This window comes from Schistocerca piceifrons, chromosome 1 (genome assembly GCF_021461385.2).
Source record: "Schistocerca piceifrons isolate TAMUIC-IGC-003096 chromosome 1, iqSchPice1.1, whole genome shotgun sequence".
Lineage (NCBI taxonomy): Eukaryota > Metazoa > Arthropoda > Insecta > Orthoptera > Acrididae > Schistocerca > Schistocerca piceifrons.
The window spans coordinates 509,152,793-509,169,990 of NC_060138.1; the positions used below are offsets into that span (position 1 = coordinate 509,152,793).

The 17,198-nt window shown below is 37.3% G+C and overlaps 1 protein-coding gene and 1 pseudogene across 2 annotated transcripts in view; one reads left to right on the forward strand and one right to left on the reverse strand.

Annotated features, from left to right (window-relative positions):
- LOC124796599 (5'-nucleotidase domain-containing protein 3) overlaps positions 1-17,198 on the forward strand; it is a 134,520-nt gene that overhangs the window by 104,281 nt on the left and 13,041 nt on the right. The window lies entirely within an intron of this gene.
- LOC124719994 lies at positions 10,532-10,648 on the reverse strand (annotated as a pseudogene).

Genomic DNA, 17,198 nt, shown 5'->3' on the forward strand with positions numbered 1-17,198 from the left:
CTATTTCTTCTTGTTGTGAGATTTTACCTAATCTTTTTCGTTTTTTGTCTGATATTTCATTTCTCATAAATTGTGTTAGCTGTCCAATGTCTTTTCTCAGTTTTTCTATTCTGATCTGCAGCCTGTGTTGCCATGCTGGTTTTGTGGGTTTCTTCTGTGTGTTGGTTGGTTCTGATCTCTGCCTAGTGTGTATATTTTGTGTAGTGAGTGCTCCTATATAAACCAGTAGTTATAACTCTTCCATAGTTGTATTTTCATTTATTTTGTCGTGTATGATTGTGTTGATAGTTGTTATTGTTGTTTCGACTTGTGGGTTATTTGGGGGTCAATGCAAGAATGGTCTAATGTCTCTATTTGTGTCTTTGTATTCTATATATGTCAGCTGTATTTTTTCTTCTATATCTAACATGTGTGTCACTTCGTGTTCTATTTGTGCTTGTTCTGGTGGCTGTCTTAAGATTTCGTTTTCCTCTGATTGTTTAATTGATGTGTGTTGTTCTTTGTTTGTTTGCTCTGGGATGTTTGAGTCCATTACTGTATTTTCTTCTTCTTCTGACTGCACACTATTTTGTTCCAGTGTTTGTTGTACTTGTTGTTTGATGTTTTCTAATTCTGACTGGGATATCCTGTTATCTTTGATTATTACACGGATCTGATCAGCTAGTCGTTGTTCTATTAAAAATTTTAATTCTGGGTATCTGGTAATAAATGTTGTGTATACTTGTGATCTGTATCCAGTTGTGTTGGTTCCTAAGTTTGTTGCTTGGTAATAACAGAACATGAGGTGTTGGTTAACTTCATCTGACCATCTCATCCTCGGTCTTTGTTTTCCTTCTAGAGTGGTTGCAGGAAGCATATCCTGCAAAACACCTCTGTCTGGATTTAAATCATTTTCTGTGTGGCTAGCAGTGTGGTTACCATTGTGGATGGGCATAGGGTTCAAGCGTCATCCCCGAGCATGACAGCGCTTGTCCGAGGCTTTATTCTTTTCCCGGGCCTCCATGGGGTTTGTTGTTGTTATTATTATTATTATTATTATTAGTATTAGTATTATTATTACATTGTGAGGTAGACGTTTTATTATTATTCCATATTCGGGCATCTTCTAGTATCATGTCAATTGAATCAACCACAGACAGGAATGGTTCCACATCATAGTCAGGGACATTTATAAGTTCCTCACGTATATGAATAGGTAATCTTCCTTTCAAAATAAGTATCACTTCCCTAAGGGAAATAGGATCCCTCCAGTACCTCGTTTTATTAATGTATTTCACAAAATACTGTCCTAATGAACCTCATTTACTATTATAAAATTCTTATTGATACACCTCCTTTTGTAGCCTCTCTTGTTTGCTGCTCTACCAGTATTTCACTAAGAAAAGTTGTTCAAACTTTGCTCGTGTATTACAATTCTCACTCGCTTCTGCAGCCCACAGTGCTGCTTCACCTGTGATCTTGGACACAATAAATTGAATTCTAACATGTTCAGACCAACTGTGATGAAAAATTGTTGATAAAATTTTTTGGATGGATGCCATCTTCTTCAGTCAAAAAGGTAGGAAACTGTCTGCTTTTGAATATGCTTGTCTCAGTCTTTAAAGACGACAAGTATCCCCTTTGGACAAAAGTGTCATTTTCATTTCCGTAACAGTCACAAAATTTATCAGGTGTATTCCCACAACAGTTACATTTTACTTCACTACAGGGTTTATTACTCCTAAACCTGTCTTCGGAATAGTTGTCTTTAGTCAATACATTTCGTGAAGAGTATTATTCTAATTCTGACAATTTACAATTTGTTTCACTTTGCCATTTAGGTAATTCTTTAGTTACTTTATCTTTAATAGCCTGAAACTTACTACTAAATAACTTGATAAGTTCATCATTTGCCACCTGTTTTCCCTTAACTACCTCAGCTTGTTTCAACTTGAGAGTGGTATTGACTTTCTCTTCGATTTCCTTATTATTAACTTCTATCCACTCAAGAACAATCATCATCTAATTTTTTAGTTTGGTCCTTTAAATATTTATCTATGCCTTTGCAAGTGTTTATTTCAAATTATGACAGCTTTTTAGACAGATCCTCAATTTGCACATTAGCCTTCAAGTAACTACTTTCACAGTTACAGATTTTATCTGACAAATCACTATGCCCCTTTGAAATGGTTTCACATTTATTCTCCACCTCATTAATTTTACCCATAAATTTGGTGTGTAGGTTAGTTATATCCATGGAAACTTTTATTTCCAACTCACTAAATTTTGTATTTAATCATTCTTCCCACTCTACTTTTAAGTTATTGAATTTCTCATTTAATTGCCTATTATCATCTTTAAGTGACTCAAACTTGTCAAATTTTTCATTGAGTAAACCCATTGCATGCTCGCCATGAATTTAATAACAACGTCATCTTTAAGCTCTGTAACATTTGATGTAAGATTAAGACTTTCTTGTGTAACTTTTGTATTTATAGACTCCTGTGTATTACTATTTCTACTTTTACTTGGTTCTGCTTCTACTGTCACCTCCACATCAATGATATTACTATCACTTAAATTATGTGATTGCTGTCCTACATTTATTACATTTGGGACTCTTTCACCAAGATTTTCCTCACTCAAATTATGCGATTGCTCGTCCATAATTGGTACCCTAGTTACCTCCTCATGAGGATTATATCCACTTTCAATCCCCTCACCTGTCACTTCCAAACTCTGGGTTGCATTATCTCATGCTCTCCTTGTTCGGGTGTACATTTTTCCTAATATCTTTATGCACAGTTAAAATATCAATATCAACTCAAAATATACTTTCACCAACTGTAGAACTGTTCTCTTATACTATGTCTATCCTACTCATACCTGCAAGTATCTCATGTTAGCTGTGAGTACTTATCCGTTCCAGTGGGTCGAAATTCTTGCCTTTCTTCTTATTTATCCCAGCTTCTTGAGATCTCTTGTGAAGAGACACGATGTCACATGTTCCAAAGTGGTGTAGGAAAATTGATGAAGTTACACAACAGTTAATAATTTACCGAGCAAGGTGGTGCAGTGGTTAGCACACTGGACTGGCATTCGGGAGGATGACGGTTCAATCACGCGACCGGCCATCCGGATTTAGGTTTTCCGTGATTTCCCTAAATTGCTCCAGGCAAATATAATCATAATCAAACTCAATAAGAAAAACAATAATTAATATAAACAAAGAAAGAACAATATACTCTAATCTCAGAAGAACCATCAATAAATGTTTACGTTTAGAAGAAAAAACATAAACAACAGCAAAATAAACCAACAAGGAAGTAAAAACAGAGAATATAAACATTAGTTTTAATAGTTTAAAAAAAACACCAGTCTTGTAAACCGGAAATAAGTCTAGCCCCACTTTTAAAACTTCAGAGGTGGAAAGGCTTCCATCATCGGTCCCCAAAACCGATGTTTTAAATAAACTAACCCCTGAAAGGATTGAAATAATAATTATATCACTATCAAATCACAATTATCTAAAATTAGATTATTTAACTATTATATATTTAAGTTAACTTAATATAAAGTTAATTTTATATTAATAACATATTACATTAATTTACATAATTGTATAAAATATATTTATTATATTATTTAATCTTTCATTATTATTAGTGAAAAGAAAGATTAAATAAGAAAGAATATAATACATTTATTGATATACATGTTCCATATTAATCTTTATTTATATATAATAGAGAAGTTGTTGTGGTCATACGGGGGTGTGTTTCTTTCTTTCTTTCTCTCTCTCTCTCTCTCTCTATTTTTTTTTTTTTTTTTTTTTTTTTTTGTTATTTTTTTCTTTAAATATTTGAATCTTTCATTTTTTCTTAATTTGACTAATTTTAAAATTTCTTATTTTTTGTTCTTAAAAGTTTTATTCTTGCTTGTTTATTCACTTTTTCTTTGTATTATATGTAAGTTCCTTTGAAAGGGCATGGCCGACTTCATTCCCCATTCTTCCCTAATCCAGGGAGACCAGTGACCTCAGTGTTTGGTCTCTTCCCCCAAACAACCCAACAAACCTCCTATCCCAATCAGTTGGGATATGGAAAAATACAAAAATAAGAAAAATAATTTAACTTTTGAAACTGCTGGTTTATTGTGATTTATGGAAAGAAAAACACTCTCTTGTGGTCAGCAAACTTCGTGTAACATTTTGTGTGTGTAATGGGCCTTACTAGGTTGCAAATCATTCTAATGAATTAATTAAGCTGCTTTAGAGTGTTGCCAGGCAATGTAATCAACAAGGTGATATGTGTCTCAATTAAAACTGGACCTCTATATTTTGAATAAACTTTTGGTTCTCTCTCTCTCTCTCTCTCTCTCTCTCTTTTTCAAAATCAGCACTTGTCTCAAAATTAATTTTCAACTTTGTGCATTAGGTCTAAACACATTTGTAACTATTGTATGCGATTTACTGGGCAGCCCGATCATGCACTGGCATGTAACATATTTCAAATCGAACGTGCAGGTTTCAGTTTTCCGTAATGGGCTAAATGACTCTTTTGTAATAACATGATGTTTCTATCTCACATAAAGTTTAAATGAAACTGGATTTACTCTCCATTCGGGTCGAGATCACAAAATAAAATTCACCACATAGGTCAGCAAACTGTACACATGCACTTTTAGCACTCTAAGTGATAACTCGTCTCAGAGTAAAAACTGCACATAAAGTCCAATTTTTTTTTATGCATACAAAATTCAAAACACCTTTATATTAAACAAATATATTATGGCATGTAATTACTAATTAAACATTTCTGATTTTGAATAAACTTCAAGAACTTGTATTTCATAATCAATAAAATTTTATCACCTGAGGGAAATTATTAGTTTGCTAAAACAGATTCAGATTACAGTCAACTCGTGTCTGGACAATGACGTCATGAATGAACACTTGCTTTGAATGAACGAAATACATGTACTGAAAAATACTTTCCATTGAGTAATATACTGACTTTTATAACAAATTTGGTACCCCTTGCATTGCCACATGCTAATGCCTCTTTTTCTGTTATGCCATGATTTATTTCAGTATGTGTGAACATAAGGCATTGCAAATGCTGTAGGTTTGTCTTCAACTATTAAACACAATCGTGTTTCTTGGTACAGATGGTCTCTGAGGCCATAATCCAAGGCATCTGCTGTGAGATGAAATGGGTGGCTGAGATCAAGATGCACCAATCAAAGTGCTCACATGAAACTGTGCCTGATAGCTAAGAACTTGGCTGTGCATTCTTGTGTCACTCACCATACTGAATATCATTAAATCCTAATCCCTAAATATGATCATAGTTGTTTTTTGTTTGATTGTTGCAGACATTTACTAATTGTGTCTAACTTATGCGACTCTGGCCTTATTCCTTCCGTATTTATCACATGTCCTAAAAATTTAACTTCGGTCCTATCAAATTGAGATTTAGATGGTTTCAGAGTATATCCCTGCAAATATAGTCAAGATATTAATTAGTCCAATGTGTATATGTGATCCTCCCAAGTTTTTGATATAATTACTATGTTGTCTTCGTATACCAAAATCTTGTGTTTCAGATCATCTGCAGTTGCCTTATCAATAGCTGTTATGAAGATTGACACTGAGACATTCAATCCAAACGATAGTACCTGAATTGATAAGCTTTACCCTCAAACAGAAATGCTGTATATTCGCATGATGTCTTATGTAATTTAATTTGCAAATATCCATATGTTAAATCCATAGTACAAATGTATTTCACCCCTGAAAAATCTTGTCAACAACTCATCCATTATGAGCGGTCAACCTCTCTCTCTGCTTCCGTTATCCTATTTAGCATTTTTGCATGAAGCAATGGCCTGACTGCTCCATCTGGTTTCTTAACAACAGCTGGTGGGTTATTATAACAACTATTATACAGGGTATATCAAAAAGAATCATTTGATTTGGCACATCTATATTTCTGAAACTGATAAACTTATATAGTGATTTTTCCATAAGTGTTCAATATGCCCCCCTTGAGATGCACAGCATATGTCAGTGCTGTATTCAAATTGTTCCCACACTGCAGTGAGCATGTCATGAGTTACAGATTCCACAGCTGCTGTTATGCGGTGTATCAGTTCATTAAGTGTTTTTGGTAATGGAGGCACATAAACAGAGTCTTTTATAAACCCCCACAAGAAATAATCACATACAGTCAGGTCCGATGACCTCAGAAGCCAATAAGGTAGGGCTGAATCATTTGGTCCAGTGCAACCGATTCATCATTCAGTATTTTGATTTAAAAATTCACGCACTTTCAGATGCCAGTGTGGCGGTGCCCCATCCTGGTGGTAAATGAAGTCATTTGAATCAGTCTTTGACTGTAGGAAAAGAATGTTCTCAAGCATATCAAGATATGGGATTCCTGTAACAGTGTTCTTAGTAAAGAAAAATGGACCATGCACCTTTTCCCGTGAAACAGCAGAAAAAACATTAAATTCTGGAGAGTCCCTCTCATGTTTTACAACTTCATGTAGTTGTTTCGTACCCCATACTCTCACATTATGATGGTCCACCATTCCATTTAAATGGTATGTTACCCCGTCTCTTAACATCTCTAAGTATGGAAGAAAACTGTCATCCTCCATCTTGCCAAGAACCAAATTACAGAACTCCACACATTGTTGTTTCTCACCTTCATGAAGAGCTTGCAGTAGCTGAATTTTGTTTGGTTTCATGTACAAACGTGGACATAACATTTGCCAAACAGACCTCAGGGGCAAGTTGAGCTGTTGAGCTGCACGGTGAATGGATTTCTGTGGACTTCTTGTGAAACTATGGCGTATGCATCTGGTGTCTGTATCAGACACTTGGGGATGGCCCAGCAATTTGCCTTTACACAAATGACCTGTTTCTAGGAATTGTTTATGCCATCGTCTAATGCTCTGTGCTGTAGGGGGATCCACATCATACCTAGTGTGAAAGTCACGCATAACTGACCCGCGCTGCACAAAACGTAGAACACAAAATGCTTCCTGTTTTCCCAACACTATTTTTACTAGAACTGAAGTGGCCTGGTGGCACACTGCTGCTGCCTAGTGGGAACCATTTAAAAACTGAGAGTTTGCTCTTTCCAATAGTACATTGTTCATGCACATATCTCACATAACATAATGGTTAAATTGGATGGCTCTTTTTGATACATGCTGTATATTCCTATTACATCCCAATCTATCAGCCTACTAATTTCATGCCTTACCATGTCCTTTAATGCTACTAATACCTTGTATGGCTTCACATAAAACAGGCCAGGAGGTTTTATCTTTAGTGTGCATGGGAAGTCTTTAATCATTCCTGGTTTCAGTGAAAGTACCTCTTTATGACTGGTAAACAACTGAATAATTCTATTTTCTCATTTGTATTATGTCCTAATGATTTATCAATATTAGCTACAATATCTTCCACTGATACTGTTTCCATATACTTATTGGCCATTTGTATCTCCATTTGATGTATTTCAGTTTATATTGTGAGTATTTCATTTGTGAGATTGAATGGCAATGATACTAGTTGCTGATTGTCACAATATGGAAAAGTTACATATCCCATACAACAATATAAAATAACTCTGAATCTAATAGACAGCTCGTTCCCAGAAGGACAGGCAAGTTCACATTAGACACAAGGGCAACAGGTAACTAAACTTAAATGTGTCCATAGAAAAATGAATTAATATTTCTGCCTGCACCAATTTACAGTTTTTTCCTGTAGTTCCCATCAGCTTCACTACAATGACCAGCAGCATTGGAAATACATGCATCAAATTGAAGGTCATTACAAAATTCTGGGACACAACACAAATTTCACAGTCCGAATCCATAATTATATATACTACTACCTCACCACGTGTCATGTAACTTTCGTTGGATGTAATTTTCAGTCATACATTGAGTTTCATCTAATAAACCAATCATCATCGTATTACTTTTATCGTACCTAATCATAAGAGATTCCAGTGATACTGGCTTGATTGGAACAGCTTCAGAAAATCAAGCCTCTCTTCCAAAGCTTATCAGTTTTCCCTCTGAGTGTTGTTATGAAATTCGTGAGTGTTCTGACTTCTGCAGGAGTAGTTTGATTATCATCTCTCCACCTACATATCGATCTACTGTTATGTTCGTTATTATATTCATTTTTTTGTTCTCTTTTTCCCATAAACTGACTGTTAGTTTGGACTTGTCTAGTGCTCCTAATCGTCTTTGTATTATTATTGTTTCGATGTTCTGACTGGCTTTCTATTGTATCCAGCTGTTCCAAATATTCTAAAAGGCTGTTAACTTTTCCCCAGCCTTTCCCTAATAACTTATCTCATACTCTCCAAAGTAAGTGCTGATAATAACTTCCAATAAGTGCCACTCATGAATCATATCATCAAAGTATTTGGCTATATTTAGTTGAGATTCAACAAAATCTCCATATCCTATCCATTTACTGCTGCTATATGGTTTTGATCCTAATAATTTCAAGTGAAGTTTCTTTTGTGCTCCCTCACATCACTGTTTAGCTGTGAATTCTCTTTCAGAATCAATAAAAGACTTGAAATCATCTACTATTGGCATGTCCAGTTGTGCTGCATTCCATTTTAAATGACTGACCATGAATCTAATTTTGTTGTTGCCTGACCATATACTAGGTAATATTTCTTGAAATGGATGTATATCTCCACCTGGAGTAAATTTAAAAAAATTGTGGTTGATTCGTGTACTGAGTATTGCTATAAAATCATATATATATATATATATATATATATATATATATATATATATATATATATATATATATATAGAGACACACACACACACACACACACACACACACACACACACACACACACACACATCAAAAAACAAAGATGATGTGATTTACCAAACGAAAGCGCTGGTACAGAAGCAAATAACCAGAGCCACTTCCTCATCCCCTCAAACCCAGAACCTCCCACAGAAGAACCACAAAAGTGCCCCACTTGTGACAGGATACTTTCCGGGACTGGACCAGACTCTGAATGTGGCTCTCCAGCAAGGATACGACTTCCTCAAATCCTGCCCTGAAATGAGATCCATCCTTCATGAAATCCTCCCCACTCCACCAAGAGTGTCTTTCCGCCGTCCACCTAACCTTCGTAACCTGTTAGTTCATCCCTATGAAATCCCCAAACCACCTTCCCTACCCTCTGGCTCCTATCCTTGTAACCGCCCCCGGTGTAAAACCTGTCCCATGCACCCTCCCACCACCACCTACTCCAGTCCTGTAACCCGGAAGGTGTACACGATCAAAGGCAGAGCCACGTGTGAAAGCACCCACGTGATTTACCAACTGACCTGCCTACACTGTGATGCATTCTATGTGGGAATGACCAGCAACAAACTGTCCATTCGCATGAATGGACACAGGCAGACAGTGTTTGTTGGTAATGAGGATCACCCTGTGGCTAAACATGCCTTGGTGCACGGCCAGCACATCTTGGCACAGTGTTACACCGTCCGGGTTATCTGGATACTTCCCACCAATACCAACCTATCCGAACTCCGGAGATGGGAACTTGCTCTTCAATATATCCTCTCTTCCCGTTACCCACCAGGCCTCAATCTCCGCTAATTTCAAGTTGCCGCCACTCATACCTCACCTGTCATTCAACAACATCTTTGCCTCTGCACTTCCGCCTCGACTGACATCTCTGCCCAAACTCTTTGTCTTTAAATATGTCTGCTTGTGTCTGTATATGTGTGGATGGATATGTGTGTGTGTGCGCGAGTGTATACCCGTCCTTTTTCCCCCTAAGGTAAGTCTTTCCACTCCCGGGATTGGAATGACTCCTTACCCTCTTCCTTAAAACCCACATCCTTTCGTCTTTCCCTCTCCTTCCCTCTTTCCTGATGAGGCAACAGTTTGTTGCGAAAGCTAGAATTTTGTGTGTATGTATGTGTTTGTTTGTGTTTCTATCGACCTGCCAGCGCGTTCATATGGTAAGTCACATCATCTTTGTTTTTAAATACAATTAAGTAATTATACAAACAAATTAACATATCTCATTTTTGACCTACCAAATATTTATGATGATGTACATGTATTCAGTGATTCATTGTAGCTTTAAATTGGTATGCTGGAAATGTATTGAAGTATTGCTTGATTCATATTTAGCAATGCACAAATGCAAACCAGTTACAACATGTGATATTATTGACAAATAAACTCATTACCAGTTGTTTACATGCATGGCAACACATTGTTGATTCTTGTTACTACAGCTAAATTGTTCTTAAACTCTGAACTCCATCCAAACAGGCCTTGGAAGGCCCATCGGTACTGACCAGCCGCTGTGTCTTCCTCAGCCCACAGGTATCACTGGATGCAGATATGGAAGGGCATGTGGTCAGCACACTACTCTCCCGGCCATATGTCAATTTACAAGACCAGAGCCACTAACTCTCAATCAAGTAGCTCCCCAGATTGCCTCATAAGAGCTGAGTGCATCCCACTTGCCAACAGCGCTTGGCAGACCAGGTGGTCACCCATCCAAGTGCTAGCCCAGCCCAACAGTGCTTAACTTGAGTGATCTGACGGAACTGGTGTTACCACTGTGGCAAGGCCGCTGGCCTAAATTGTTCTTGAATGATGAAAATTATACTTTTCACTTGTAATTATTGATATTCTGCTGTACAACAGAATAAAACACATTCATTTGCAACTTTAGAGGAATTCTTATTGTTTTGTGTCTCATAACTCCACAAACTGTTATCACCTTAACGATGTCCATTTTTATCACTACAATTATAATTAGACTTTGCAGATTAATAGCATGTAGTTATACCCATGCTTTTTTTCTTCTCATAAATTTTATACGTGGTTGTCAGCAGAAATTGTTTGATTGGTTATTTCGTCTTCTTTACTTCTGTGAAACATTGTACATTTATTTAATTTTTTTTCCATCAGAATTCATTTCAGAGGATAGGTTCACAAACAGGGATTATTACCCCAGTTACAAATTGGTTTAACTTCTGATGGACAAAAATTTCTTAGCAATAATAAGAACAGACTTTGAGTCAAATTCAGTTGTATGTTATATATAGGTCTCCTTAGTTACCAAGTCCCATGATTACAGAATTTCATCATAGAAAGGGCTCCATGGCACACCACACTGCTCTGCAAACTCTGAGCCCCTGCCTGCTCTGATGTTACAAGTATCTGCCTGGTGCCTCCGGAATATGTTCAACATAAAGCACCACACCAATCCAAACAGAACTTTTTACCTGTAACTTTTAGTACTTAAACCACTTAGTCTTTCACAATTCAGTTATAAGCCTTTTATATATTTCTACACATACAAACACACACGATCACATGATCTCAAATCAGCAATAAGGGTGCATATCACCAACTCTCATGGACCACCATGCACATTTACAGTGTCTTGCCTATAATACCACACTATGCTGTGGGTTCTGACAGCCGATCCCAGAAATAAGGGTTTTTTGCAAACAAACACACACACACACACACACACACACACACACACACACACACTCACTCACTCACTCTGCATGTGTTTCCATTGCAATATTGTTAATTGCTTTTTGGTGAATAAGACCTACTCCTCCACTGTCTTTTTCCTGCCACACAGCTGTTTTGTTATGCACATTGTAGTGTTTTATGGTAGTGTTAATTGACGGATTTGTATACAATCATCTTCCCTTTGATGAATTTCCTGCTCCACATAAAATGACACAGGATGTGAAGCGATTCTGAAATTACTTATGTATGTATGGAATCTTTGTGCTTTTTTAAGAGATAGGGATCAGTTTCGTGCCTTTCAAATCCCAGCTCAATTATGTAGTTCCTGAATGTTTTATTCCAACAATGAGGAACTTCTTTTAGACCATAAAGGCTTTACCTCATAAGACATGCCTGATTGCTGCTATCACTGTGTCCGACAGGTTGCTTCATATACATAGGATCCTACAAATCACTATATAAAAAAGCAATGACCACATGTGTTTGGATTTTCATTTTTCAGTTGCTGTTTGCACTCAATATTGTTCAAATAATGTATGTGTGGGCCAAAGAACTAAAAACCTACTCATAATCAACTCTTATTCATTGTGAAAAACTTTTAATTATCATTCTGGCTTTTAGTTTATTAACTGCACCATCAGCATTTATTTTTATTTTGTAAAATGATTTACAGGGAATAGCTCTTCTTCCTGGAGAAAGATCTTCTGAAGAGTAAACCCAGGTCTGATTGTCTTTTAGTGCTTTTATCCATTGCTTCCTTTCACTTATCTTGTTGATATGATTTTACAGTGTTGTGAAATGACTATGGTAGTTCACAGTTATCTTAAAGCAGAAGCTACATAGTCTTGTTGGATGTTTGAGTGTTAGCTGATCCCATAGCTCTGTTTGTCATACCCCCACATACATTGGTAAGTCCTGTACAAATCAAAATATATGTAGCAAAAACACTGCAGTTTACTGTGAGCGTCCACTATGACCCTAGGTGCACCCACTTTGCTGTGAAGTGTAGGGCATTATCTTATGTTGAATAGTGCCTTCTTATGAGTAGTTCCTCAAACTTCTTTGTTGTCAAATTGTACCCCAGTAAGGTTCATAGGAACTTTTACATGATGTCCAACAGTCTTTGCTTCAGCTACAAATTGCCTCAATTTAAGAACAACCTCTTATCTTACTTTGTTGAAATAAATGTGTGAAAGTCTTTTATAAACATCCGTAAACAGCACAAAATAACAATATTGAGTCACTGGATGTTGAAATGGACCAAAACATCTGCATGAATCAGCTCTTCTGCAGAAAGGATGTCTATGAGCTTTTTCATAAATGGAACATTCACATAATTCAGAATACAGATTGACATTGACGTTTTACTCCTTGCAAATTATTTCCTTTTACATAGTATGTAATCTAATGTCCAAATCTGTCACAATATAAGTGAAGTAAATTTTTATTGAGTGCATGTAGTAAAACAGAAAAGTGGGGTTCAAAACTTCTCATAGATAATCTGAATAAGTCTCCAAAGCAGTCAAACTTAAATAAAATGATATTGTTCCTCTGCTAATGCCGTATTTGAACCAATCATGTTACATTTTTCTACTGATGAAATAAATTCATTATTTGGATTTTTACCCTGTGTAACAAGAACAGAATAAAGTTCCTTTGAATTTGTAGTTATACTCTACATCTCGCAATGTCAGTTTCTACCAATTTCTATTTATTGCTACTTCAGTGGTGATAGTTTCCTTACCAATTCCTTCAACAGTACTTCCAACTTTATAAGTAATTGGCAACCTACCCGGCTTTGTATGGGTAGCACAAAATGTCTACAACTGAATGACTTGTCTGTTACAGCAGTAACAAATCATATAGACAAACCTTCCTGCTCAATCATTCTATCTATCAATGAAAACCACCAAAATCCCTACAGCAGTTCCTGATATTAGTGTTCATACACAGAGTAAAACAAGTGGTGGGAGACTTCAAATTGGTAATATGTACAGACAGTTCATGATGACAAAAATTGTTCAAATATCTTAAAATTCCTTCTGACATTAGTAATGTGGATTGTTGCTGTACAAACCAGCCTTCTTAATTAAACAGTCATATATACATATGAACAAACAATTTATACAACTCAATTCAAACTTTTCAAGCAAAAACAAATTGTATTACCTTTTTTTAAAGTTTCATCAGTCATATTTGTTGTCAAAACAAGTGATAGATTCCTATCAGTTTTGAGAGCAATATTATATGATAATTTTTCTGCTGGACTGCATCTTCTACAACCAGGTTTAGTTTTAGCAACTTTTCTTTGTCAACGTCAAATGGTCCTGAAATACCTCTGTTCCAGTTACCGAGTGAGGACAACAATGGTCCAAACCCGCATCCAACCATCCTGACTTAAGTTTTCCATGATTTCCCTGAATTGCTTCAGACAAATGCTGGGATGGTTCCTTTGAAAGGGCCAATTTCATTCCCCATCCTTCCTTCATCCAATGTGACTGATGACCTTACTGTTTGGTCTCCTCCCCCCCAAATCAACCAACAACTTTTTCCAGTTATTTTTCATACAAGATACCCAGTTTTTATAAGATTTTTTTCAATCACTTTGCTGTCACTGAAAATGTAATTTTATTACAAATTATTCAAAAAACCTTGATTTGACTCTCTAGAGCACACAAAGTAACTTAACCACCAATTGCACAGGCAGAATGGAAAAGAGGGAGGGGGGGGGGGGGAGGTGGTAAGCTACAGTTAGTGAGTGTGTAAATGATTGTATTAACAGGTTACATCAGTACAATCAATAATTCAACAAGTGTACTAGTTCAAAGGCAATAGTTTCCCTTGTAGAGTACTGAAAAAGGGATAATTACATTAAGAAAGAACAACAGAGGCAAAACCAGACTGACGATGCTCTGCCAGAGAGAAATCACATAAAATAAAGAAAGGGTAAAAAAATGGAGCATAACAAATGATGTTTCTTACTCTGATACTGACAGTGAAACAAAGAACATTTCTCACATGGAAATAGTTCACTGATAATGTTCTGGGTAATATTACATGAACACAAAATTTTCATCTCCTTCTTCTACCCTACCTGAAGTAGTGAAGCATTGGTAAGTACTTGTAGCTTTGTGCCCCCCTCCCCTTCCCCTTCCCATCCTTCTTTATTCTCTGTACTGAACAACAGGAATAGCTTGCAGTTCCTGAAACACTCTCAAGCACAGTTTTTAATTAGATTTGCTTCCTCATTTGCCTCATCTGACTAACATTTAGTGGCACTAGATATAATCACACTTGCTTGGGTGGTCGACAGTTAAACGAATGGAGCTCCAGGCCGGAATCACCCAGCACTCATGAACAGAATGGGTTCAACAATGATGTCACATTATTTTGTGCAAGATCTACAAACCGTGGACACTAAATACTTTTAAAACCTGTTGAGGGATTTTCATGGAGGACACAAGGTTTTTTTTTGTTATTTTTTACAATGAATACTAACTTTATATTGAAACATTCTTTTAGAAAGGTAAATGATACCATGAAAAACAAGGAAAAAATAGTAGCTGTGCATCATGAAGTAAACTACACACAGTGTGTCTGTGATCATACTAGAGTTATTAAATAAAGTGAATGCCAACATTGACAAGCTGTGTTGAGTGATTGCCATAATGTGGGGAGTGCAACAATGGTTTTTATAGCCAGAGTAATTCATTTCAGAAACACACATAGGAACTCTAAATATTAAATTCCACCCATCAACTAAGGATCTTTCTAAGACTGAGTGGCTCGCATGTCTCTATGGCACATCTAGCTGTACCATAGATACAAACGCATTGGAGGTGAGCTTACGGAGAGGCCAGAAAAATATGTAGTTCCTGAAGAGAGGATGAAACCCATTCAGTACTTGCAAGGACAATAGCATGTATGACAGACCGATCTGGTCTTTAAACATCAGCCAACATGGTCTTGCTATGTTGATATTGTGTACAACTAAGGGGAGACTACAGCTATTATTTTTCCCAGAGACGTGTACTTCTATTGCATGGCTTAATGGTGTTGGCATCCTCTTGCGTAAACCAGTCCACCATTCAGATACTTGGCCAGGGACTATTCAGGAAGGAGGATGTGATGAGGGAAAACAAAACTGGCGTTCTATGGGTCAGACTGTGGAGCGTTAAAAACCTTAATTGGGAGGGAAAGTAGCTTAAATAATTAATAAATAGATTGAAGTGAGATATAGTGGGAATTGGTGAATAACATTGCCCAGAAGAACAGGACTACTGGTCACATCTGTACAGGGTTATGAGCACAAAATAAAGTATGAGTAATGCAGTTGTAGGCCTAATAATGAATAAGAAAATAGGAATGTGAGTAAACGGCTATGAGCAGCATAGCGAATCCACTATCGTAGTCAAGTCACAATAGCACAAATTTATACACTTGCTAACTTCACAGGTGATGAAGAGATTAAAACAATGTTTGATGGGGCAAAAGAAATTATTCTAGTTGACTATTTTGTGAAAAGGGAAGTTGCTACTCACCATATATCAGAGATGCTGAGCCGCAGATAGGCACAACAAAAAGGCTGTCACATAAAAACAAAGATAATGTGACTTACCATACGAAAGCGCTGGCAGGTCGATAGAAACACAGACAGACACATACATACACACAAAATTCAAGCTTTCGCAACAGACTGTTGCCTCATCAGGAAAGAGGGAAGGAGAGGGAAAGACGAAAGGATGTGGGTTGTAAAGGAGAGGGTAAGGAGTCATTCCAATCCCGGGATATATATATATATGATGATGGGAGTGGCAACTGGGTTGGGGTTAGGAGAAGGCTGGGGCAGGGATAGGGAGGGATAGCAGGGTAGGGGTGGCGGACAGTGACTTGCTGTTGGGGAGCACAGAGGGACAACATGGAAAGAGGGTAGGGCAGCTGTGTGGAGTTGGGAGGTTAGGTGGTGGGCAGCGAAGAGGGGGGGACGGTAGTGCAAAAGGAGAGAAGTAAAAAGACTGAGTGTGATGGAGGAATGAGGGCTGTGTAGTGCTGGAATGGGAACAGAGAAGGGGGCTGAATGGAAGAGTTCAATGACTAACGAAGGTTGAGGCTAGGAGGATTATGGGAAGGTAGGATTTATTGCAGGGAAAGTTCCCACCCAAGTCAGAAAAGCTGGTGCTGGTGGAAAGGATCCATATGGCACAGGCTGTGAAGCAGTCATTGAAATGAAGGATGTCATGTTTGGCAGCGTGCTCAGCAACAGGGTCGTTCACTTGTTTCTTGACCACAGTTTGTCGGTGGCCATTTTGCGGACAGAGAGGTTGTTGGTTGTCATGCCCACATAGAATGCAGCACAGTGCTTGCAGGTTAGCTTGTAGATCATATGACTGATTTCACAGGTAGCCCTGCCTTTGATGAGATAGGTGATGTTTGTGACCAGACTGGAGTAAGTGGTGGTGGGAGGATGTATAGGATAGTTCTTCCATCTAAGTCTATTACAGGTATATGAGACAGGAGGTAAGGGGTTGGGAGCAGGGCTTGTGTAGGGATGGATGAGTGTATTGTGTAGGTTTGGTAGATGGTGGAATATCACTGTGGGAGGGGTGGGAAGGATAGTAGGCAGGACAATACTCAT